The 25067-nt window shown below is 38.4% G+C and overlaps 1 protein-coding gene across 3 annotated transcripts in view; it reads left to right on the top strand.

Moving 5' to 3' along the window:
* The window catches only part of LOC125271747 (NACHT, LRR and PYD domains-containing protein 12-like), a 1137836-nt gene that overhangs the window by 131763 nt on the left and 981006 nt on the right, over positions 1-25067 (top strand). The window lies entirely within an intron of this gene.

The following is a 25067-nucleotide window of genomic DNA, read 5'->3' as shown; positions in this document are numbered from 1 at the left end:
CAATAGAGTCAAAATCTGCTAAATATAACAAATCATGTAAAAATATATAATCTTTTATTGGAAAATTAAACAACATTTTATCAAATTTTGATAATTGCCTTAATCTAATAAGATAGTGATCAAACCTGTCAAGTTCCTGAATCTTACATCAGCATATGAGAGTAAAATTGGATGACTGCAGGGACTTGTTTCAAGATCACTCATTGCCAAAATTATGAGAAAATTAACCTGACAAGAGAGATATAATTATATGGTTATGAATGTCCTATGTGTTTGATTAAAAATACAACATTTCTGGTTGTATAATATCTGTGGAGTTACTAGAGTCTGTGGTGTTACCAGGAAAGAGAGTAACGCCACAGACAAATTAACCTAAATCCAGACTTTTCTAAAATGGAGGCTGCCATCATGATGATTTCAAGATCATGGGACATTTTGGAAATATTAATAAGTATATTTATCAAAATTTTAATTAAAATATGTAAAATATGCAAGTTATCAACATAACACAACAGACACTAATAAAGTGTGACACATGAAATTGTCAGAAACGTAGATAGAAAATGAATAAGAAAGAATGCACCCCTCAGATCAATCAGCACCTGCAATGACCTTTACACACAGGAAGTAGTTACACACATTCATTGTTGTAACACCACAGACATGAATTTGGGGGGACACTACTTTTTTCTTGAACATTACAAATTATTATGTATTTAAAAAAAAAATGTACATGTTAAAATCTATATTCACAATTTAACCACTTTATTCGTGTTAAAAATGTTATGTTGCAATTACATTACATGATACCTCTCTATGGTATGGTGGGAACATGCATATTTTGTTACAAATGTAATCTCTCTAACTTAATTAAATATGTATTTTAAAACAAAAATGTAACCATTAATAGTGCACAAATTGTGTTTATTCTACAGAACATAAACATGTAAAATTTTATAATTTATTGGTATTTAAAGTTTATTTCAACTGTCCACCACAAATGAAGAATGACCCATATAATCTTGTGTCAGAAGACCAATATACTGCTATTGTACTGTATACTGTAATGAAATTTGTCCAAATGTGCAGAGGATGCTGAATTTCCTTTTTTTCTTTTTTCTTTTCTTTTTTTACTGTACTGTAATTGACAGTATAGGCTGCATTGCTGAGTTCAACATGTTCCTGAGTCAACATTTTTGATGATCCTGGAACAACATTCAAATCAACCAATCAGATTTGAGGGACAAGTTTACAGATTATGTCAAGTTTAGGCTTAAAATCATGAATTGTTGCTTCTATATCAGTGTTATTCATCTATCATTTCCCTTTGATTTTTGGGATAACTTAAGGGTAGGGTTAGGTTTAGGGGTAGGAATAGGGTTAAGACTACATTTTCAGACTAGAATGTTGTTCCAAGATAAACAAAATATGTTGACCCAGGAACGCATATAACTCAGCAATATCAGGACGTGCATATAGGCTACTGAATTGTGGTGCATTTGATTTTGTCAAAAGAGAATACATTTTCGACTAGAATATTTTATTTTGACCTGGAAGTTTGAGGTTTGTGCAAGTTGATGTATAGTTTGGAGATTGTTTTTATAGTTGTGAGAAAATGTTGAATTGTGTTATGAATTGTGTGTTAGCAATCAAGAAAAACAATAAATAGATTGAAAAGTATGAAAGACAAATTTATACAGCCAATTTAAAGTCTTGTTTTAAATAGTTTGATCAGTTAGGCCAGAATAGATAGATGTTCTTGGTGTTTGCTAAAGCTTTGTTAGGAGATTCTGGGTGGTTGCTTGGCTCTTGGTATGCAGTTGCTAGGGTATTGCAAGAGTATGTGGTTGATAGGGTGTGTATGTGCGAGTGTTTGGTCGATAGGGTGTGTATGTGCGAGTATGTGGTCGATAGGGTGTTCTGGGTGAACACACACAGACATTCTCATCACTGTTAAAGGATTAGTTCACTTTCAAATAAAAATGACCCTTAGCTTTATTCACCCTCAAGCCATCCTAGGTGTATATGACTTTCTTATTTCTGATGAACACAATAAGAGATATTTTAATAAATTTCCTGATGCATCTGAACTTTATAACGCAGTGAACATGGGGTCACGAGTATGAGCTGAAGAAAGTGCCTCCATCCACATTCATTTATCATAAACATACTCCTCACAGCTCCAGGGGGTTAATAAAGTCCTTCTGAAGTGAAGCGATGCGTTTGTATATAAAAAATATCTATATTTAACAAGTTATGAAGTAAAATATCTAGCTTCCGCCAGACCGCTTTCCATATTCAAGTTACGAAGAAAGTGTAAACTGGCGTCACTTCAGTTACACTTTTTCCGTAGGTTAAATAGGGAAGGTGTAGGACATAGTATAAGCTTTCGAACTGCAAGAGTTTTACAATTTCTTCCTACATTGAATACGGAAGATGGTATATGAATATGTAAGCCCTTCAGCTCATACTCGTGACCCCTGTTCATTGTCATTATAAAGCTCGAATGCATCAGGATATTAAAATATCTCCGATTGTGTTCATCAGAAGGAAGAAAGTCATATACACCTAGGTTGGCTTGAGGGTGAGTAAAGCTTGGGCTAATTTTCATTTGAAAGTGAACTAATCCTTTAATAACAGAAACTCAAAAATTGTTTGCAAAACTGTGGAAATTCAAACGTTTTTGTTGCTCTTTAACTTGCACTAAAACGTGATTTATACCATCGAAGTAGCCTATGTAATATTTATAACACTGCTCATCTTTAGTGATACAAGCTCAAAATAATAATCTGTTGATATTTTTCAAATAGTGTCTTGAATTGGTGCCATGATGGTGCCATGATTGATATTGTCAGTTGTATTTGTTTTATGGTTTGGACATTCAAGCGATTAGACGATCGGATGTGTATTATTATTTCGAGCTACCGCGCTCACGCAGCTGCATTGTGGCACGAACACTCATACAAACAGTAGCTGCGCAAAACGTGAAGATCACGCGCACAGAGAGGAACGCAGAAACTAGTTGTCAGCGTTGTCCTGTGATTTATCACTAAAGTAGCTTAGAAACTCAAAACTTATTATAGCATATATTTTTCTACTTTTGAAGGAACCATTTACAACCCACAGCTTCAAAATTAATAGACGGTAAGACTAATTCACACACGCAATCGCTCGTACTGGTACTGTAGTAATTTACTGGCATAAAGTTGGTTTGACGTTAGACGTTTGATATTCGCAAATTTAGGGACCGTCTCTAAAGTTACATCTGAAATTGCTATGCATGATTCTAACTTCAATAACATTTGAAGGAAATAATTTACAGTCATAAAACCAGCTGTAAAGTGTTCATCTACATGTCAGCTCTGATGGACACCTTTTATAGCTGACATGTAGATGAACACTTTACAGTTGGTTTTATGACTGTAAATTATTCCCTTCAAATGTTATTGAGCTTTAAATTATGCCATATTTATGTATGAGCGTATATACAGTAGTGAAAAATAGCCATTTTTACACATGATTTGACAGTTTATTTTAATAAATATTAAAAATCTAAAAGGTGTGCATCATAGCTGACATGTAGATGAACACTTTACAGTTGGTTTTATGACTGTAAATTATTTCCTTTAAATGTTATTGAAGTTAGAATCATGCATACCAATTTCGGATGTATGGTCCCTAAATTTGCGAATATCAAACGTCTAACGTCAAACCAACTTTATGCCAGTTACTAATTTATCTTTATCTGATTTACAACGAGCAGAAACCTGTAAGAAATGTTATGAACATAGATAAAATAACTGCTGATAGTAAGCTATGATGTCAGATGGCTCTTTCAATAGGAAAAAATATCCCACCTTTAATAGTCAATCATATTTACGGTACAAACCTTGTCAGTGAACTATGAGGGCAAAAAAAAAAAAAAAAAAAAAAAACAGAAACAAAATAATCGTTCATTAATCGTAATCGAGGTAAAATGTTCAATTAATCGAGGTTTTGATTTTAGGCCATAATCGTCCAGCCCTAGCTCTGCTGCACTTCATTACAGCTCTCTGCATGTTGTTGGGATGACAAAAAGGTTTAAAAGTTACATTTTTAGTGTGGTCTGCACGGGTTCCCTCGATCGAAAGCCTATGCATTTTTCCCATTGACTTTTGGAAAATCGCAAAAAATAAGCTCTGTGTTTAACAAAGGGTTATGACAATTACACGTTTTGTCTATCAAGATAATCTTTACAAGTTAACACAACATTTATACATTTTGAAGCCTAAATAAAGTCGTCAGATATAAAAAGCTAACAGTAGGCTATAAACGGACTACAGCACACCATAGTCGCGGATCAACATCACCACCACCAAGCTTCCTCAAACTTCATCTAAAAAACAACTTTATTTAAAAAAAAAAAAAAACATGCTCGCTGATTATGATCTACGCTGTTTATGAGTTCTTATCCACTTTTTCATGAGAAATGCTGTCCAAATGTCCTGTTTGTCATGATGACGTCTAAAGTCCCCCTCGAAGTAGTCCCTTTTAGCAAATTGTTAGCAACGGCCGTTTTTAAGACACAAAAAAGGTTTAAAATATCACAAGATCTGTGTAAAAATTGTTTTCACATTGATCTGAACAAAAGCAGAGGACAGGCTGAATAAAACACAACACAACACAACACAAACTAACATTGTTTTGTTTGTACTGTTTTTAGGTGCTGCTGTTTCCTGTATCATCAACACAAAGGTCTAGTTTGGGTTGTTTCAGAGTGTTTGAGTCCATTTGATGGTTACAGATTCCTCCTGTTGGCTTTTGAAGTTGATAACATGTTTGAATGTTCAATACACAAACATAGTAGTTTAAATCTGCAGGGAGTTCTTAAGTTGGTCTGCTAGTTTTTATTCTTGTTGAAGGCAAGTGTAAAATGAAATGACTTCCTGTTTAGGTTTAACACGAATTGTAAAAACACAGCTCATTCTGAAGATCACAGCTCATCCGTGAAGACGTACTGTCCAACATAAGAGCCAAATATGGAATTAGACCCTGTTTATCAAAATGTTGGACTGAGAAATACTAAGGACACATTTAAACCTCGAACACTGAATCACGGACAGGATGAAGGAAAACATAAAAAGCACAGTAAGTGGAAAATTACTGTGAAAATGAGAGATGGTGTCGCAGATGATGTTGTTAAAGATGTCACTAATGTTTGAGGAAGTGCAATACAATCAAATAATTTTTCTAAGAACAATTTGTCAGTGTTTCTGCCTTTATATTTAATGTATTAACACCTACACCGATCAGGCATAACATGACCACTGCAGGTGAAGTGAATAACATTGATTCACGATTTTGTTTCCTCATAAAATCTTTAAGCTAATAAGGTTAAGCGTATTTGGCTTGCTGTCCGCTGTGGAGGGGCTCGAGGAAACAGCTTCAACTCGATTGGGGGGGGGATATCAGAGCCGCTCCGTTCACGCATGCCACTATGGGACCCTAACTGGACGTTGGAATGCTACAAGGGTCTTGCACTGGAACTGAGAGGCTCAGTAATGACTGAGGGAGTCGATACAGTAACACTCATGCCAGAGTCTTCAACCATCATGGATACCAAGTCACAGTTCCTAGTAGATGAGATTGTTGCTGATGAAGACATTAGGGTGGTCCATAGGTATTTAAGACTAGCATCGAGTCTGGAGGACACACCGCTTTGTTCAGTGCGAGCGGCTGGCGTCTTTGCGATGGGGTCAAGTCTGGGGACTTCAGCTAAGATGGCCGCCACGCCTGAGTCTCCAGCCCGTGAGTCCGCTCTGGAGGCCGCTCCAACCCGTGAGCCCGCTGCCAACCCAGAGGCCTTCCCAGAGCCCGCTGTAGGCCCGGAGGCCACCCCAGTGGCCGTTCTTATGCTGCCCAAGCTCCTAGCCCTGTCAGCGCCGCCCAAGTTCCTTGCAGTGCCACTGCCGCCACTCAAGCTCTCTGCCCTGCCGGCACCACTCAAGCTCTCTACCCTGCCGGCGCTACCCAGGCTTCTTGCCCTGCCGGCGCCACTCAAGCTCTCTACCCTGCCAGCGCCACTCAAGCTCACTGCCCTGCCAGCGCCACTCAAGCTCTCTGCCCTGCCGGCGCCACCCAGGCTTCTTGCCCTGCCGGTGCCACCCAGGCTTCTTGCCCTGTCAATACTGTCCTTGATGTCTGTCGAGCAGGCTCCACCCATGCTTCCAGCACCGACCTGGCCCTCAGCCAGGAGTCCAGACCTGCTGGAGCCCACCTGGTCCAATCCTCCAGCACCACCCTGGCCCTCAGCCAGGACTCCAGGCCAGATGGAGCCTCCCTGGTCTGTCCCTCCGGTCCCGCCCTGGTTTCCTGCTGGGGTTCCTGATCGGCCCGCGCCACCCTGGTCACCTGACCGGTCTGTTTTAGGCTGGCCTCCTGCTGAGCCTGTGTCGCCCAGGCCACCTGACCAGTTTGCTCAGTTTCCCCAACCTGCTTCCAATCTATGCAGATTGGAAGCAGATCCTAACCCTCCATCCCTCTCCCATTTCGCCGCCGCTTCACCTCCCTCCAGGACCGTTTGTGGAGCGTCTGGAAGCCGTTCCTTTGGGGGGGCTCCTTTCTCTGTCGGTCGTTGTTTGATGTCATGCAGGTGTCTGTGGTTCCCGTGTTTTCTTTGTTTTTTCTCAGTGTTATTTTGTTCCTGATTTCTGCTAGAATTGTTTATTTCCATTAAATTCTCCCTGCATTTGGATCTTCACCTCTGCCTGCTGTCTTTAATACCTCCGTTCTGTGACAACATTAAGGTTAAGGAGTCAAGGGTCAAGAGCCCAACAAAAGCAAGCACTTACCTCGATAATGGTGACTTCAAACTTTATTATTTTCTATAAAACAGTGCTAAGGATTCCTGGAGGCTAAGTGAGGGCTGCACATGCAGGGCCAGCGCTGAGGGGCCAAAGTTTTGCAAATGAGCAAATTCTCAAGCTTGTTTGCAGGGATAATAACAGGATGCACTATGGGAAGAAGGCAAGCCGGTGGAGGCAGTGTGATGCTTTGGGCAATGTTCTGCTGCATGGGAATCCTTGGGTCCTGCCATCCATGTGGATGTTACTTTGACACATACCACCTACCTAAGCATTGTTGCAGACCATGTACACCCTTTCATGGAAATGGTATTCCCTAGTGGCTGTGGCCTCTTTCAGCAGGATAATGTGCTCTGCCAAGCAAAAATGGTTCAGGAATGGTTTGAGGAGCACAACAACGAGATTGAGGTGTTGACTTGGCTCCCAAAATCGCCAGATCTCAATCCAATCGAGCATCTGTGGGATGTGCTGAACAAACAAGTCTGATCCATGAAGGCTCCACCTCGCAACTTACAGGACTTAAAGGATCTGCTGCTAACATCTTGGTGCAGATACCACAGCACACCTTCAGGAGTATAGTGGAGTCCATGCCTCGACGGGTCAGGGCTGTTTTGGCAGCAAAAGGGGGACCAACACAATATTAAGAAGGTGCTATATGCCTGATTGGTGTGTACACAACAACTTTTTCAGTATGTTCTTCTTTACAGTAGCAATGTTTCACTTGTAAAAGAATATACTGTAAAAGCTCTTATTACAGCATTATTTAAAGACAATGGCAGATTAAAAGGTTGATTTGAATCCTTTTGAATCCTTTTTTTGTAATAGGACAGGTATTCACTGATATTTTTGTGTTTTCTCTGTTTGTCAGGAGGAAGTAGGTGTTTGATGTTGATGACAGTGTGTCTCGGGCTCATTTGTGTTCTTCTGCTGGTCATCATCATCTTCATCACAGCAGAGAGAGAATCTCTGTTCAAGAGTTACAAGAACACAGTTGAAGAGATCAATCAGACCATCAACAGCTTACAGGACAATTACACTGATCTAACACAGAAGAAACTGGAGCTGGAGACCAGAGTCAATAATCTGACTGCTGAGAAAAGTCAGTTACAGAAGAACTTCAGCTCTTTGAGTCAGAAGAAACTGGAGTTAGAGACCAGAGTCAATAATCTGACTGCTGAGAAAAGTCAGTTACAGAAGAACTTCAGCTCTTTGAGTCAGAAGAAACTGGAGTTAGAGACCAGAGTCAATAATCTCACTGCTGAGAAAAGTCAGTTACAGAAGAACTTCAGCTCTTTGAGTCAGAAGAAACTGGAGTTAGAGACCAGAGTCAATAATCTGACTGCTGAGAAAAGTCAGTTACAGAAGAACTTCAGCTCTTTGAGTCTGAAGAAACTGGAGTTAGAGACCAGAGTCAATAATCTCACTGCTGAGAAAAGTCAGTTACAGAAGAACTTCAGCCCTTTGAGTCAGAAGAAACTGGAGTTAGAGACCAGAGTCAATAATCTGACTGCTGAGAAAAGTCAGTTACAGAAGAACTTCAGCTCTTTGAGTCTGAAGAAACTGGAGTTAGAGACCAGAGTCACATCTTTGAGTGATGAACTTTTGAGTGAGTACACAACTGTTTTATCTAAGTAATTTATCTAAATTTATTTTTTCTAGTTCTCTTCATGTTTACTGCATTTGCATACAGTTTTGAAAAGTGGATATGTAAGGAAATCTGTGTGGTCCAGGTTTTTTTTTCAAATCCAATGAGTTGAAGAACTGGTCTGAGAGCAGGCAGTACTGCAGGGATCGAGGAGCTGATCTGGTCATTATCAAAACTGAAGAGAAGCAGGTGAGTTTGTGTGAGAGTCTGTTCATGAATGAGAGGAATCACACTTATTCCAGTTTTCATTCACACACAGAGACTCATATCTTCATTCGCAAAGGATAGAGTGTGGATTGGTTTATCTGACATTGAGACTGAAGGCAGAATGATATGGGTGGATAAATCAACACTGAATCGAGGGTAAGAGACAAAACACTCACAGGAAACCAGAAAACTGTGGATTTAAGTCATTTAGAAAATTTAGATAATTTAGATTTAGATAATGATAACCTTCATAAATCAAATACAGCTCTTCCACAAACACAATTATGACAACAGTATTACATATATATATATATATATATATATATATATATATATATATATATATATACTCCCATGGGTGCATTATATGGATAAAGTCTTCTCACTTTTGCTTTAACTTCAGCTCTACTCTGCTGTTGTGGTGCTGTGAATATTGTTTGCACTTTTATGATGAATAGATTGTTAAGATCCTCGTTTGTTGTTTGCTGAATGAATAAAAACATTTATTCATTAAACATTTGAGATTCAGAGTAACTGAAAATCTGACACATTTTATTCAGGTTTTGGTCCGATGGTGAGCCGAATAACAAAGGAGATGAGGACTGTGTTGAACTGATCCCTACACATGACCCCGGGAACAACTGGAATGACGTGCCATGCTCTGACAAGAGGAAAGGGATTTGTGAGAAGAACTAGATTTTATTTAGTCTTGTGTTTTTGTTTCTATTATTTCATTGAATCATTTTTATTGTGAATGTATAATTTCTGCCAGCTGATGTTCATATGAATTTCTTAGAAGGAAAATTTAATATTGTCATTATTTTCATTATTGACATTATTTTTTACATCCAGTTTCTCACAATGTGAATTAGGGTGATCTGAGACACCAAACCTCTGATGTGTTCATGACTTGCTCCATCTCAAGCAGAGGTGGGTAGAGTATCCAAAAACTGTACTCAAGTAAAAGTACAAGTACTTATAGAAATATTTACTCAAAGTAAAAGTGAAAGTAATAATCCTAATAGTTACTTGAGTAAGAGTAAAAAAGTATCCAATAAAAATCTTACTCAAGTAGCTCGTTACTAGTTACTTTTATTATATATATATATATATATATATATATATATATATATATACACACACACACACACACACACACACACACACAATAGCATGTTATTATTTAATGTTTATTATTTTAATAGATATTTAATTTATTATCATAATTAGATATCTTTGCAACAAACAAACATAGAAGAGACAAGCATTATTTCTAGCATCTGTAACCCGAATGTATCGTTACTATATTAATAACGTATACAGCTAACGTTACATTTTAAAGAAGAGAGAAAACTATTTACATGTGCTCGCGCTCATATCTGAACTTGACACAAACAATGATCAAATACACATTGACGGATCTTCTTCGGTCTGTTCTCCAAAATGTAATCAAATGTATATTTCAACTGTGTCAACGCAAAGCGTTCATTTTCAAGACGAACAGGTCGCTGGCGCCGCCATTGCGCAATAGTTTATGTATAAATTAATGTATAAATTAAGATATATGCCCATAAAAACGGTAAAGAAATACTACATACTTTTGTTATAGTGACGTAATAATCTGTTTGGTTGTAAAATGTCGGCTATTGGCTCGGCTGTATCATGAAGTAAAATCAAATGAAATCGATAGGCCTAACGTTACCTGTGGAATTGTTCACAGACAGCATACGCAGCTCAACTAATAAAGATCTTCTTCGCTGGCAAACAACTGTATGCATTTGCAGATTTGCTTTTAATTGACTGTAGGTCCACTGCCACTTCATCCGCTCCGAGTGAGAAACCGCTTCAAACGATTCAGCGCGTGCAGGAACTGAACAAATCATTCAAACTGATTCGCGAATCAATTTAGACAGCTTTATCAAGTCTTTGAACAGAATCGACTCAAAAGAGTGATTCATTTGTGAATGGGGCATCGTTCATGAAAAAAGAGACAGCGCGCATGGAATAAACTACGCATTTCTTAACATTTACAGTATTGAATTAAAATAAAGTAACGAGAGGAACGTTGCACATTGTAGCGAAGTAAAAGTACAGATTTTTCATTACAAATTTACTCAAGTTAAAGTAAAAGTACCCACATTTTAATCTACTCTAAAAAGTACAAATTTTCCAAAAAACTACTCAAGTAAATGTAACGAAGTAAATGTACTTCGTTACTACCCACCTCTGATCTCAAGCAGCTCTATGATAATATGATCTTATTCTGTTATCATGCGTCTCATTTGTTAGTCTGAAGTGTTGAAGTGAAAATCACAGTAGATTGCCCTGATTCACCTTATTATTCTGATATTAAGTGTCTGTGAAACTGCCTTTGTGTTGTATTGCTTTCATTTTCAATAAAATGGTCAGTAACCATTATTTCTTTACGAAATTGTATTTTTGTTCTTGTATCATATTTCATTCTTGTGTATCTGCTTTATTGCAATTATCGTTTTTTTGCGACAACGCCACCTAGCCAATTCTACTCCAACAGAGGAGCTTCGTTCATCCCCGACAAAACGTTGCAAAACATTTTTTAAATGCAAACGGTGGTGCGTTGAACACCCTGTTCTGATGACGCAAGAGTTGCAACTATGGCAGCTGAGAAGGCCATTCTGTGTTCTTTTTGAAGTATTTTCAGAGCCTTTACTATAAAACTCTTACAACAAACATTCTTCAATTGTTGCGTATACTGAGCTGCAGCTGACACATTTGTAAACAACTTTACTTGGACCCATTGTGCGAGCTGTCTCTTTAATACCGTGTGGTTTATATACATGTTGAGCTCAAAAGTTTACATACCCCTTGCAGAATCTGCAAAAATGTTAATCATTTTATCAAAATAAGAAGGATCATGAAAATTGCATGTTATTTTTTTAGTACTTAATTTCACATAACAGTTGTTTACATAAAGTCCACAAGACAAAAAAAAAAAGCAGAATATAAAAATGACCCTGTTCAAAAGTTTACATACCCTTGATTCTTAATACTGTGTGGTTATCTGGATGATCCACGACTGTTTTTTTTGTTTTGTGATGGTTGTTCATGAGTCTATATGATTTTGAGATCCATCTTTTCACACTGAGGACAACTGAGGGATTCAAGGGTATGTAAACTTTTGAACACGGTCATTTTTATAAATTCTTTTTTTTTTTTTTTTTGTCTCAAATTGAACTCTTCCAAGTTCCAAAAGTCAAGAATCAAGTATCAAGAATGCTTTATACTATTCCTGCAGTTAGAGAGCCATCCATATTAGATATAGATATGGGTCGCTAAAGACTTGAATATGTAATAATGATTTTGTAAGGGAAAAAATGAAAATAATAAATCAGTTCCATAGCAGATTCCAAGTGATCAAGGGCTTAGAATGTTTCAGTTCAGCCCACTGCAAGGGTTCCGGCAGTAGTAGGCACTCGTGCAATGTAACGTAAAGGGCCTGTCACAAAATAGCACAAAATATCATTGGCACACACAGTTACCATCAGTTGAGCAAATTTATTTGTCCAGATGTCGGAGTAGAACCTCCGAAATTATTAGAGATCCCTCTCACCCTGCACACTCCCTTCGGGTAGGAGATACAGATAAAATTTACTCTCGTACCCAAAGATTTAAAAATAGTTTTTTTGCTAGAGCTGTACAACTATTGAACACTTCCTGACTTTTATATAAATGTATATAAATTATATTTGTAATTGCACTAGTACACATTTTAAACACTTTTTTAAATACTTTTAATCTATATTGACATTTTTATATTTTATTGTTGTGCTTTTTGTCTATAACTTTTTTTATTTTTAATGTTGTTGTTTTACTTATGTAATTTGAGAATGTGGGATACCAACAAATTTCATTGTTTTGCACAGCAGTACAATGACAATAAAGACTTTAACTTAACTGTCAAATACTCACAATTGTGGTCTTTGTACTTGACCACTTGTCTACTTACATGACGTATTTCCTTATTTGACGTATTTCCTTATTTTAAGTGTTCAAGTGGGTGTGAAGACTGCAAGTGTGTGTAGAACTTTTGATTACCCAATGGGACACATACAGTGTTGTAAAAATGCAAGTATTTATAGAGCTTTCTTTGATTCTGAATACTTTGCATTTTAAAATAAACTTATAAATGTCTTTTCAGTCGATCCGACAACACAATTTACAACCCAAATTCCGGAAATGTTGGAACTTTTTAAAAATTTGAATAAAATGAAAACAAATCACATGAGCCAATATTTTATTCACAATAGAACATAGATAACATAACAAATGTTTAAACTGAGAAATTATACAATTTTATGCACAAAATGAGCTCATTTGGAATTTGATGCTTCCTACAGGTACGGTTTCCAGCTGCTGAAGAGTTTGTGGTCATCTTTGACATATTTTTAGGTGAAAGATCTGCAGGCAGGCCAATTCAGTCATGCTGTTGTAATAGCTGCAGTATGTGGTTTTGCATTGTTCAGCTGTAATACACAAAGCCTTCCCTGAAATAGATGTCATCTGGAGGAAAGCATATGTGGCTCTAAAACCTTTATATACCTTTCAGCATTCATAGTGCCTTCCAAAACATGCAAGCTGCCCATACAGTATGCACTTATGCACCCCCATACCATCAGAGATGCTGACTTTTGAACTGAATGCTGATAACACACTGGAAGGTCTCCCTCCTCTTTAGCCCGGAGGACACGGCGTCTGTGATTTCCAACAAGAATGTCAAATTTGGACTCGTCTGACCATAGGACACTTTTCCACTTCCATTTTAAATGAGCCTTGGCCCACAGGACACGACGGCGCTTCTGGACCATGTTCACATATGGCATCCTTTTTGCATGATATAGCTTTAGTTGGCATCTGCAGATGGCACGGCGGATTGTGTTTACCGACAGCGTTTTCTGGAAGTATTCCTGGGCCCATTTAGTAATGTCATTGACACAATCATGCCGATGAGTGATGCATTGTCGTCTGAGGCCCGAAGACCACGGGCATCCAATATAGGTCTTCAGCCTTGTCCCTTACGCACAGAGATTTCTCCAGTTTCTCTGAATCTTTTGATGATGTTATGCATTGAAGATGATGCGATTTGCAAAGCCTTTGCAATTTGACATTGAGGAACATTGTTTTTAAAGTATTCTACAATCTTTTTACCCACTCTTTCACAGCTCTGCCCATCTTTACTTCTGAGAGACTCTGCCTCTCTAAGACATCCCTTTTATAGCTAATCATGTTGCAGACCTTATATTTTGAGACCTGTGGCGAGCATCAAATTTGTGAATAAAATATTGGCTCATGTGATTTGAAAGTCTTTTAGTTTTCATTTTATTCTAATTTAAAAAACATCCCAACATTTCTGGAATTCGGGTTGTAACAACACAGTTTAGTACCTATGGAGCTGATAATTAAGTGATAAAAAGCAGTTGCAAATGAACCACTTATTCACGTGCACTCTCTAGTTACCAAGACCGCAGTGTTGGTTTTTGGACAGGCCCTAACTCAGCCCAGATCTGCGAGCACGTGCAGAACGGAACTTGTGGTCAGATACCCGTCAGGACACGCAGTTTTGTTATTTCTCCTTGCAACATGCTGATTTGTGTGCACTATCATTTTTGTGCTCAACTTTGGGATTTGTTATTTCTGCAGGTTTATATTTTATGTGCGAGCTTTGTCACTGTGCTGTAATTCACTTGTGTGCTGTGTTTATGTGCTTGCGCTGTTTTGTCCATTATTTAAAGGTGCAGCCTGTAAATTTTAGCGACATCTAGCGGTGAGGTTGCGAACTGCAACCAATGGCAGCTCAACCCTCCCTTTCGAAACAAAATAGAGAAGCTACGGTGGCCGTCTGGCCGACACAAGTCAAAGATTTTGTTGTCTGAGACAGCAGAGAGTATGTTAGCCAGTCAAGCAATGAGGTTTCTTCTTACTTCTAACAAAGAACGGTCTCTGCTTCTAATAATCCAGACGACTACTACTGCTACTACTTCTTCATGCTTATTCAACGTTGTGACAATGCAATCTGCCTCTAAAAACACCAACGATTTAGAAGAACAACATAGTGATGAAATGCACTCTTGTAGAGCAGTTTGTCCATTTAGGGTTAATGTAGAAACATGCCAGCACAAAATGATGATTTGACTTGGAGGGGGGACCCGCGGTGTATGAGATAGAAATGGCAACCAGAGCTCATCAGCACACGTCAGTCACAGCTGTCACGTGACATATGAGCAGCAGAACTTTCTTGACCGGACAGAAATCATGACTACTAGTGTTCATACTTAGGGCTATGCATTTGAAAAACACTTTCACCAAGTAATAAAGGTGTACTCCAACATGTCTGCATGTCACTGCATGTGATGAACTCCACCTGTGGTTATTCTGCTCAAACACCTGTTTGAACTTGAGAACTGAGGTCATCCACTAATAAAACAGCTGATTCAAACACAATAAAAAGATCCTGCAAAATATCATGCAGACAGGCTACAGACATTTATATTGATATTTTATTGATTTCAGTAACTAATTCAGACCTTAAGTGTGTCTCTATCAATGAGTGAAACCATCAATGTCATTCCAGCAGCGCCACACAGAAGATGCTTCAGTTCTTTGACCTCTTGGCTTTACATGATTTTCAGGATGTAACTCAACAGCGTCCTCTACAGGTGGAGCTCCATACATACTCAGATCTGCTTCAGGAGCACATGAAACCAGAACAGCTCCAGCACATTTACAGAGACAATTCAAGCCTTAGATTCAACACTTCTGACAATAACAGTGTATTAAATATGTTAAGAAGAAAACATTGTTCCCAATTTTTGGCTTTTAGAAACAAAAATATGCAACATCACCACCAGCTAAAAAGTGAATAATCAGAAACACTCAGACTACTATTCAGTGTGTCATTGTCATACTTGCCCACTGCGGTGGATTTCAGCAGCTCTCAAGGCCTGTTGTACTGATGTTATTCCTGCATGATTTCTGCAGCAGTTGGAGGTTGAGGTCAAGAGATCCTGAGAGGGAAAAACATTAATATTATTATTTATAGAAGATCTTTTTGAGCACAGATTTGATATGAAGCATATTTGCTCACATGTACATATTTAGCTTCTCTGTGATGTTTGAAATGCATCAGCGCTGGTTATGTCATAGACACTTTGAATGAGCCGTGACCCTTTACTTGAAACTTCATGGTTTGTCGAGAGATGCTTGCTTTGCTATTAATCTTAATAATTGCCTGTTATCTGCACTTAGTTATTTTTTTAGTCAGTTATTCACAGTGGTGTAATGTAACAAAGTAATACTACTTTGTTACAGTACTTTAGTATTTTTGGGAAAATCTGTTACTTTACTTGAGTTTTTATATTTCTGTCAACTTTTACTCCACTACATTTCCTAAAGCATTTTCGTTACTTACTACAAAATAAAGTCGGAAGAAAGCCACTGGAAGGCAAGCCTGCAACCTTTAGCCAAAAAAAGCGTAATGGCTAATGCTAACACTCTGGCTGTGGTGGTACAGGTGGTACGCAGGGAAGAAGACCAGAGGCAATTACACGATAGGCTGAGAGGTACCGCACATAATTAAATTAGCCTTTACTCTTTCTCCAATGGTAAGAGATACAGACCAGATACAGTTAATTTCATTTTCCGGGTTGCATCCGTTGCTGGAGTGGCTGAGAAGAGTGCGCTGTCATTAAACATTACGAGAGTGGCCTCTAGAGGCGAAATAAAAACTATCACTAGCCGCTTTTCCAATGTCGGGCCAGTCCGAGCCAGGGCTAACAGTGTGCCGGGCTGGGCCTATGACCACAGACCTTAGGCACTGAGGCCAAAATTAAGTTGCGTTTTCCACTGTCGGTCCGGTAGCCCTGCAGCACTGATCTAAAACCCGCCCTTAAACACACCTCCCGTGATCAAACGTCACACAACCCAACCCATTTCAGTGGGAAGAATGAAGTTTATTCAGGCAGGACACTAGCTTGATATCGTCATCACAGAATGAACGCCTCAAGCCCCAGCTGGCCCGCTTTGTACCAAGGATTTCGGCGGGCTGAAAAACCAGAGGAAGCTCCGACGGAGCACGATCAAGCCCTGGAAGTGACAGTGGAAACGTGCCCAGCCCTGGCACACACTAGCATGCCAGCCTTTGGCCCGGCAGTGGAAACGCGGCTACTGAGGCCTCGTAGAGTTTGTTTTGACACGTGACGTGAGGCTGCGCACTACGCAGTACGGGACACATCAAAAATGGATTTAAGACATAGACAACAAAACGGCATGTTACAGTATACACTACAGTACATGTTTTCATATCATTATAAAGTAATTAGTTTGTTGACTAGATGCTGCATTAATGGAGAACAGTAGTATGTTTGCCGTCAAGGTTGAGAGGATGCTAACATTAGTAGTACCTTAAACCTAGTTGTCTTAGGGTGCTTTCACAGTTCGGTTCTTTTGGTTCATTTGGTCCGGCCCAAAAAAAAACAAAAAACATTTAGTCCTGGTCCGATTAGTGTTCAGACTGGCAATCAAATGATACCGAACCTAAAGGCATAGGGATACATTTGCAAACCCAATTGGTCAATGGAAGCAAAAGATCACATGATCAGTCTCTTAAAAATAATTCATTATCTTAATGTTTCCATTTAACATCATAACATTTTCAACATTTTCAACATTCTAGAATTTTATTTTCAAGTGGACATAATTACTGATTCCCAGTGTGCTCTTCTGGACCTCACATGTGTGTGGTTAATGTCAACACCTCAACTGGTTTTCTACTAAGAGTTTCTTCACCCAACCAGCTACTTGTGCACAAATGCCATAAACTGTCAGGCATTCGCAGCACAGTCCAAATCCTCTCGCCACCTCTGAGACCAGCTGAGGTTCAGTCTGGACCTGCTGACGGACAGCAGACAGCTTGGTCTGAATCATGTCATGATGTAATGTACATCTTTACCCAGCCAGCAGAGCCATGTGGGGCCCAAATGGGTTTGACCTGGGCTATCTAACTGGGACCCAGCCAGTTTTGCACCCAGTTTCCATGTAGGCCCCACATGGATTTGCCCAGATGAAATGAACACTGCTTAGTGTGCACACTACAGGCTGTTTAATGTAACACTGAATCAGTGTTGGAGGTAATGAGATAATTAAGTGATTGAATAATGATTTTGTATTAGTGAAGAACACCTGCTGTTAACAAGCATAATCACTGAAGGAAAGAGAAACACAAGAACTACTTCCAGCCACAGCCTTGGATGAAATCAACTGAAGATAAAATACATTACATCTCTCAAGATCTGATTAAACAACTCCACAAACAACATTAGCTTCACTTATTACTAACCAGACTGACTTTATTTCTGTCAGACATTTACAGAAGTTCGTATTAAGAATTAAGAAGAGGCTTAGATGTTGATTACTTATTTGAAAGTAATAGTTTGATTTGATGTTACCATTGTGGTGATCAGTGTGTGCTTTAGTCAGGCTCTTGACTTTTTAACATTAGTTTTTCTCTTGACAGCTGTGTCTGTTTGTTATGGCGAGAACAGCAAGAGAAAATATAATCAGACTCATTGATATTATGTGGGAGGTTTATACGGGTAGTATGTTATTAATTCTGTTTTATTGTTATGATTCTACAGCAAGAGAATAATCGAGTTTAATCAGAACATCAAACAATTTATAACACATATTTATAATTTACATATTTTGGGCTCCTGTGAGTTTTACTCGCACACAGACATCAAGAATCAGCATATGAATCTCAACAATGGTGACATGCTTCAATGGTGCAATGCATTCTGGGCGCATCATATGAAACTTATCCATGGCTCCCAGAATGCATCCCAGATGTTCTGATTAAATTCTATTATTCTCTTGCTGTAGAATCATAACAATAAAACAGAATTAATAACATACTACCCGTATAAACCTCCCACATAATATCAATGAGTCTAATTATATTTTCTCTTGCTGTTCTCGCCATAACAAACAGACACAGCTGTCAAGAGAAAAACTAATGTTAAAAAGTCAAGAGCCTGACTAAAGCACACACTAATCGCCACAATGGTAACATCAAATCAAACTATTACTTTCAAATAAGTAATCAACATCTAAGCCTCTTCTTAATTCTTAATACGAACTTCTGTAGATGTCTGACAGAAATAAAGTCAGTCTGGTTAGTAATAAGTGAAGCTAATGTTGTTTGTGGAGTTGTTTAATCAGATCTTGAGAGATGTAATGTATTTTATCTTCAGTTGATTTCATCCAAGGCTGCGGCTGGAAGTAGTTCTTGTGTTTCTCTTTCCTTCATTGATTATGCTTGTTAACAGCAGGTGTTCTTCACTAATACAAAATCATTATTCAATCACTTAATTATCTCATTACCTCCAACACTGATTAAGTGTTACATTAAACAGCCTGTAGTGTGCACACTAAGCAGTGTTCATTTCATCTGGGCAAATCCATGTGGGGCCTACATGGAAACTGGGTGCAAAACTGGCTGGGTCCCAGTTAGATAGCCCAGGTCAAACCCATTTGGGCCCGACATGGCTCTGCTGGCTGGGTTGTTTTCAATAGGCTGTTAAACAGCATGATCAGAAGTGCTGACGTGCCATTGTGATCTGTTTAACGGCACTATATATAGACACCCGCTAAAAGTCTAATCTCACTGACAGCTGCATGTGTGTATGTCTCCCATATCACAATGACCTTATTTGCTAAAGCTGATGACGAAACTGAGCATATCAAAACTGTCCTGTCCTGTCTTTTCCACCCATCGCAAGGCGATTATCATTGCCAGCATTTCCACATATTCCTAACTTATTAGACATTCTTCTATTGTGGAGAGCACGTTTGAGAAGAGCAGGTTTAAAGGGCCAGTACCACTTTTTTCACATACATAACATAACAATTTGGAAAACTAAAAATAGATTAAGAACACATACAAAAAAACATTTTTTCCCCATTTTTACACTCAGAAAGAAAGGGGTAATAAGAAAGAAAGGGAAAGAAAATGTTTTTTTTATATATATATATATAAATAAATGAATTCTGAAATTAATGAAATCAACATACATTGAATTAAAGCACTGTTGTGTATTGTGTATTTTTTATTATGTGGCTAAATCACCTTAGCTACAAACACACAACACAAACTAACATTGTTTTGTTTGTACTGTTTTTAGGTGCTGCTGTTTCCTGCATCATCAACACAAGTTTTTATTTTTGTTGAAGGCAGGTGTGAAATAAAATCACTTCCTGTTTAGTTTTAGCACTAATTGTAAAAACACCACTCATTCTGAAGATCACAGCTCATCCGTGAAGACGTGCTGTCCAACATAAGAGCCAAATATGGAATTAGACTCTATTTATCAAAATTTTGAATGCAGAAATACTGAGGACACATCTGGACCTCGAACTCTGAATCACGGACAGGATGAAGGAAAAGATGAAAAGCGCAGTAAGTAGAAAATTACTTGATGCTGTTGCAGATGCTGTTGTTAAAGATGTCACTAATGTCTGAGGAAGTGAGATACAATCAAATATTTTTTCTAAGAACAATTTGTCAATATTTCTGCCTTTATATTTAATGTATTTAACACGTCCACCGATTAGGCATAACATGACCACTGCAGGTGAAGTGAATAACATTGATTATCTCTTCATCACGGCACCTGTGGGTGGGATATATTAGGCAGCAAGTGAACATTTTTTCCTCAAAGTTGATGTGTTAGAAGCAGGAAAAAAGGGTCATGGGCGACCAAGGCTCATAGATGCACGTGGGGAGCGAAGGCTGGGCCATGTGTTCTGATCCAACAGAAGAGCTACTGTAGCTCAAACTGCTCAAGAAGTTAATGCTGGTTCTGAAAGAAAGGAGTCAGAAGGCAGCCAGAAAAACATTAACATTAAGATGTCAAGTGCCCAACTAAAGCAAGGGCTTACCTCCATAACGATGACTTCAAATTTTTATTATTTTCAATAAAACAGCGCTGGCTTGAGGAGTACAACAACAAGTTTGAGGTGTTGACTTGGCCTCCAAATTCCCCAGATCTCAATCCAATCGAGCATCTGTGGGATGTGCTGAACAAACAAGTCTGATCCATGGAGGCTCCACCTCGCAACTTACAGGATTTACAAGATCTGCTGCTAACAACTTAGTGCAGATACCACAGCACACCTTCAGGGGTCTAGAGGAGTCCATGCCTCGACAGGTCAGGGTTGTCAGGGCAGCAAAAGGGGGACCAACAAAATATTAGGAAGGTGGTCCTGATGTTATGCCTGATCGGTGTGTACACAAAAACTTTTTCAGTATGTTCATTTTACAGTATAACAATGTTTCTCTTGTAAAAAAATATACTGTAAAAGCTCTTATTACAGCATTATCTAAAGACAAAGGCAGATTAAAAGGTTGATTTGAATCATTTTGAATCCTTTTTTGTAATTATAGGACAGGTATTTACTGATAACTGTGTGTTTTCTCTCTGTTTGTCAGGAGGAAGTAGATGTTTGGTGTTGATGACAGTGTGTCTCGGGCTCATTTGTGTTCTTCTGCTGGTCATCATCATCTTCATCACAGCAGAGAGAGAATCTCTGTTCAAGAGTTACAAGAACACAGTTGAAGAGATCAATCAGACCATCAACAGCTTACAGGACAATTACACTGAACTAACACAGAAGAAACTGGGGTTGGAGACCAGAGTCAAAGATCTCACTGTTGAAAAGGACCAGTTACAGAGAAGCGCTGACACTTTGAATCAGAAGAAACTGGAGTTAGAGACCAGAGTCAGATCTTTGAGTGCTGAACTTTTTAGTGAGTACACAACTGTTTTGTCTAAGTAATTTCTTTTTTCTAGTTCTCTTCATGTTTACTGCATTTGCATACAGTTTTGAACAGTGGATATGTAAGGAAATCTGTGTGGTCCAGGTTTTTTTTTCATATCCTGTGAGAGGAAGAGCTGGTCTGAGAGCAGGCAGTACTGCAGGGATCAAGGAGCTGATCTGGTCATCATCAACACTGAAAAGAAGCAGGTGAGTTTGTGTGAGAATCTGTTCATGAATGAGAGGAATCACACTTATTCCTGTTTTCATTTACACACAGAGACTCATATCTTCAATCATCAAGGAAAATGTGTGGATTGGTTTATCTGACATTGAGACTGAAGGCAGAATAATCTGGGTGGATAATAAACCACTGAATCGAGGGTAAGTGACGAAACACTCACAGAAAACCACTGTGGATTTAAATCATTTTAATTCTCATTTAAAATTTAGATAATCACAACCTTCAAAAATCAGATACAGCTCTTCCACAAACACAATTATGACAACATCCACTATATATATATATATACTCCCATGAGTACATTGTATGGATAAAGTCTTCTCTCTTTTGCTTTAACTTCTGCACTGCTCTGCTGTTGTGGTGCTGTGAATATTGTTTGCTCTTTTATGATGAATAACTTGTTAAACTCCTTGTTTGTTGTTTGCTGAATGAATAAAAACTTTAATTGAACATTTAAGGTTCAGAGTAACTGAAAATCTGACACGTTTTATTCAGGTTTTGGTTCACAGATCAGCCAGATGACTATAAAGGAAATGAGGACTGTATTGAACTGATCCCTACACAAGGCCCCTTGAACAACTGGAATGATCTGCCATGCTCTGACAAGAAGAAAGGGATTTGTGAGAAGAACTAGATTTATCTAGTCTTGTGTTTTTGCTTCTATTATTTCATTGAATTTTTATTGTGAATGTATAATTTCTGCCAGCTGATGTGCATATGAATTTGTTAGAAGGAAAATGTAAAATTGTCATTATTTTCTCTGCTGTAATAAACTCACATCATTCTCACGATGTGAATTAGGGTGATCTGAGACACCAAACCTCTGATGTGTTCATGACTTGCTCCATCTCAAGCAGCTCTATGATAATATGATCTTATTCTGTTATCATGCGTCTCATTTGTTAGTCTGAAGTGTTGAAGTGAAAATCACAGTACAGAAGTCTAAAGTGTCCCAGATTGCCCTGATTCACCCTATTATTCTGATATTGTCTGTGAAACTGCCTTTGTTTTGTATTGCTTTCACTTTCAGTAAAATGGTCAGTAATCATTATTACTTTACTAAATTGTCTTTTGTTGTTCTTATTTCATTCATTCTTGTGTATCTGCCTTATTGCACTTTATTCTACTCCAACAGAGGAGACCTGATTAAAACTATAATCAAAGAGATGCCAAGACTAGACCCACAGAAATTATTCATTGTTAATTCTTATTAACCCTTATTCCTCGTCTGGTATCGTTTAAAACTGAAGCTGCACTGAAACTGTCATTTTGACCTTCAACCGTTTGGAGGCCATTGAAGTCCACTATAAGGAGAATAATCCTGGAATGTTTTCATCAAAAACCTTAATTTCTTTTCAACTGAAGAAAGAAAGACACCCACACAGCAAAAGGACTCCGTGGCGGATCCACCGCGGAGGTATCGCACAGAGGTGGAAAGTCCAGGGCTCAAAAAGTAAAAGTCCTGCCATATTTTTTTTTCCACCCACTGAAGCGGTGTTAAAGTTAATGAGATAATTAAGTAATTAATTGAGTGAATTGAGCATTATTGAAGACACCTGATGATAACAAGCAGGATCACCAAAGGAGAAAATCACAATTTTTAAGACACCATCACAGAGGTCAGGGTTTGCTTTAGTTGAGCTCTTGACCCTTGACTTTTTAATATTAAAATTTATTTGGGCAGTTTTAACTGCATTAAAACCAACCAGACAAGCAAAGTTAAAAGATCAGGTGGTGTTATGTTTTCACATAATCATTATTTGATCTGAATCACTGAACTCATTTAGAGTCCAATCTCTGAGTTAGATTTACATTATTGATTACAGCAGCACTGTGATTCTACAGCAGCAGATCAACTTTATCAATATAATCTGAAGGATTTCTCAAAAGTTGTTCTGAGAAAAAAGAAAAAAAGGCTTTCATTTAGACACAGACATCAAGAATCAGCCTGTGAATCTCAACAATGGTGAGAATAATAAAGCATGTTGCAATGCATTCTGGGTGCCACCAATCAAAACTCATCCACAGCTCCCATCATGCATTGCTGCATGAATAAATTATGAGCTGAATTGTCTTAGTAATTTCTTTATTCTCACTATTTAAATTTTGCTGTTTTTCTGTGACTTTTTATTAGCTTGTTTTCTAATGTTCAGAGTTGATCAGTTTATCAGAATATGTTGTTTGTCACTGTCGTTGAGATTCATACGCTGATTCTTGATGTCTGTGTGTGCCTAAAAAAAAGATTTTTTTTTTTTTTTGATCAGAACAACTTTTAAGAAATCCTTCATATTTTATTGATAAAACTGATCTTCTGTAGAATCACAGTGCTGCTGTAATCAATAATGCAAATCTAACTCAAAGATTGGGCTCTAAATGAGATCAGATCAAATAATGATTATGAGAAAACAACCAACACCACCTGATCATCTTTTCTCTTTGCTTGTCTGGCTGTTACAACTGTTACAGCAGTCCAAACAAACTCCAATATTAAAAAGTGAAGGGTCAAGAGCCCAACTAAAGCAAACCCTGACCTCTGTGATGGTGGCTTAAAAATTGTGATTTTCTCCTTTGGCGATTCTGCTTGTTATCATCAGGTGTCTTCAATAATGCTCAATCATCACTCAATTAATCACTTATTTATCTCATTAACTTTAACAGCGCTTCAGCGGGTGAAAAAAAAAAATATAGCAGGACTTTTACTTTCTGACCCCTGGACTATACACCTCTGCCGCGAACGGACCCGTATCGGCGTCCACTTGCGCGCAGTGACGGATCTGTAACGAAGACGGATCGCGGACCCCACCTTGGCTCCGCGCTGCATCCGCTCCGCATCCGCGATTAAAACCTTACCTCCGCGGCGGGTCCGTTTAGGACCCGCAAATTGATACAACCGTAACAGTAAAGGCGCGTCCGCAGATCCGACATGGGTCCGCTCAGGATCTGCTGATTGACAGTAGAATTTATGGCGCCGCCCGGAGGCGGATCTGATCCTCTGGGCGGTGTCAAAATGAATGTGACAGTCACGCGGATTTGGCGACTTGAATGCGGATCTGCCTAGGAGTCCCCTGCTGTGTGGGCATGAACATCTTGGATGATATGGGGGTGAATAAATTATCAGGAATTTTATTTTAAAAGTGAACTAATCCTTTAAATTCAAAATTACATAAGACATTTCTCTTTAAACATAAACAAGACTTTATTGATTATTCTAACACCAGAGGTGGACATTCCAGGGGTCAGAAAGTAAAAGTCCTGCCATATTTTTATTCCACCCACTGAAGCA

The sequence above is a fragment of the Megalobrama amblycephala genome, linkage group LG7, assembly GCF_018812025.1.
Source record: "Megalobrama amblycephala isolate DHTTF-2021 linkage group LG7, ASM1881202v1, whole genome shotgun sequence".
NCBI lineage: Eukaryota > Metazoa > Chordata > Actinopteri > Cypriniformes > Xenocyprididae > Megalobrama > Megalobrama amblycephala.
This window is presented reverse-complemented; position numbering and strand designations above follow the sequence as displayed.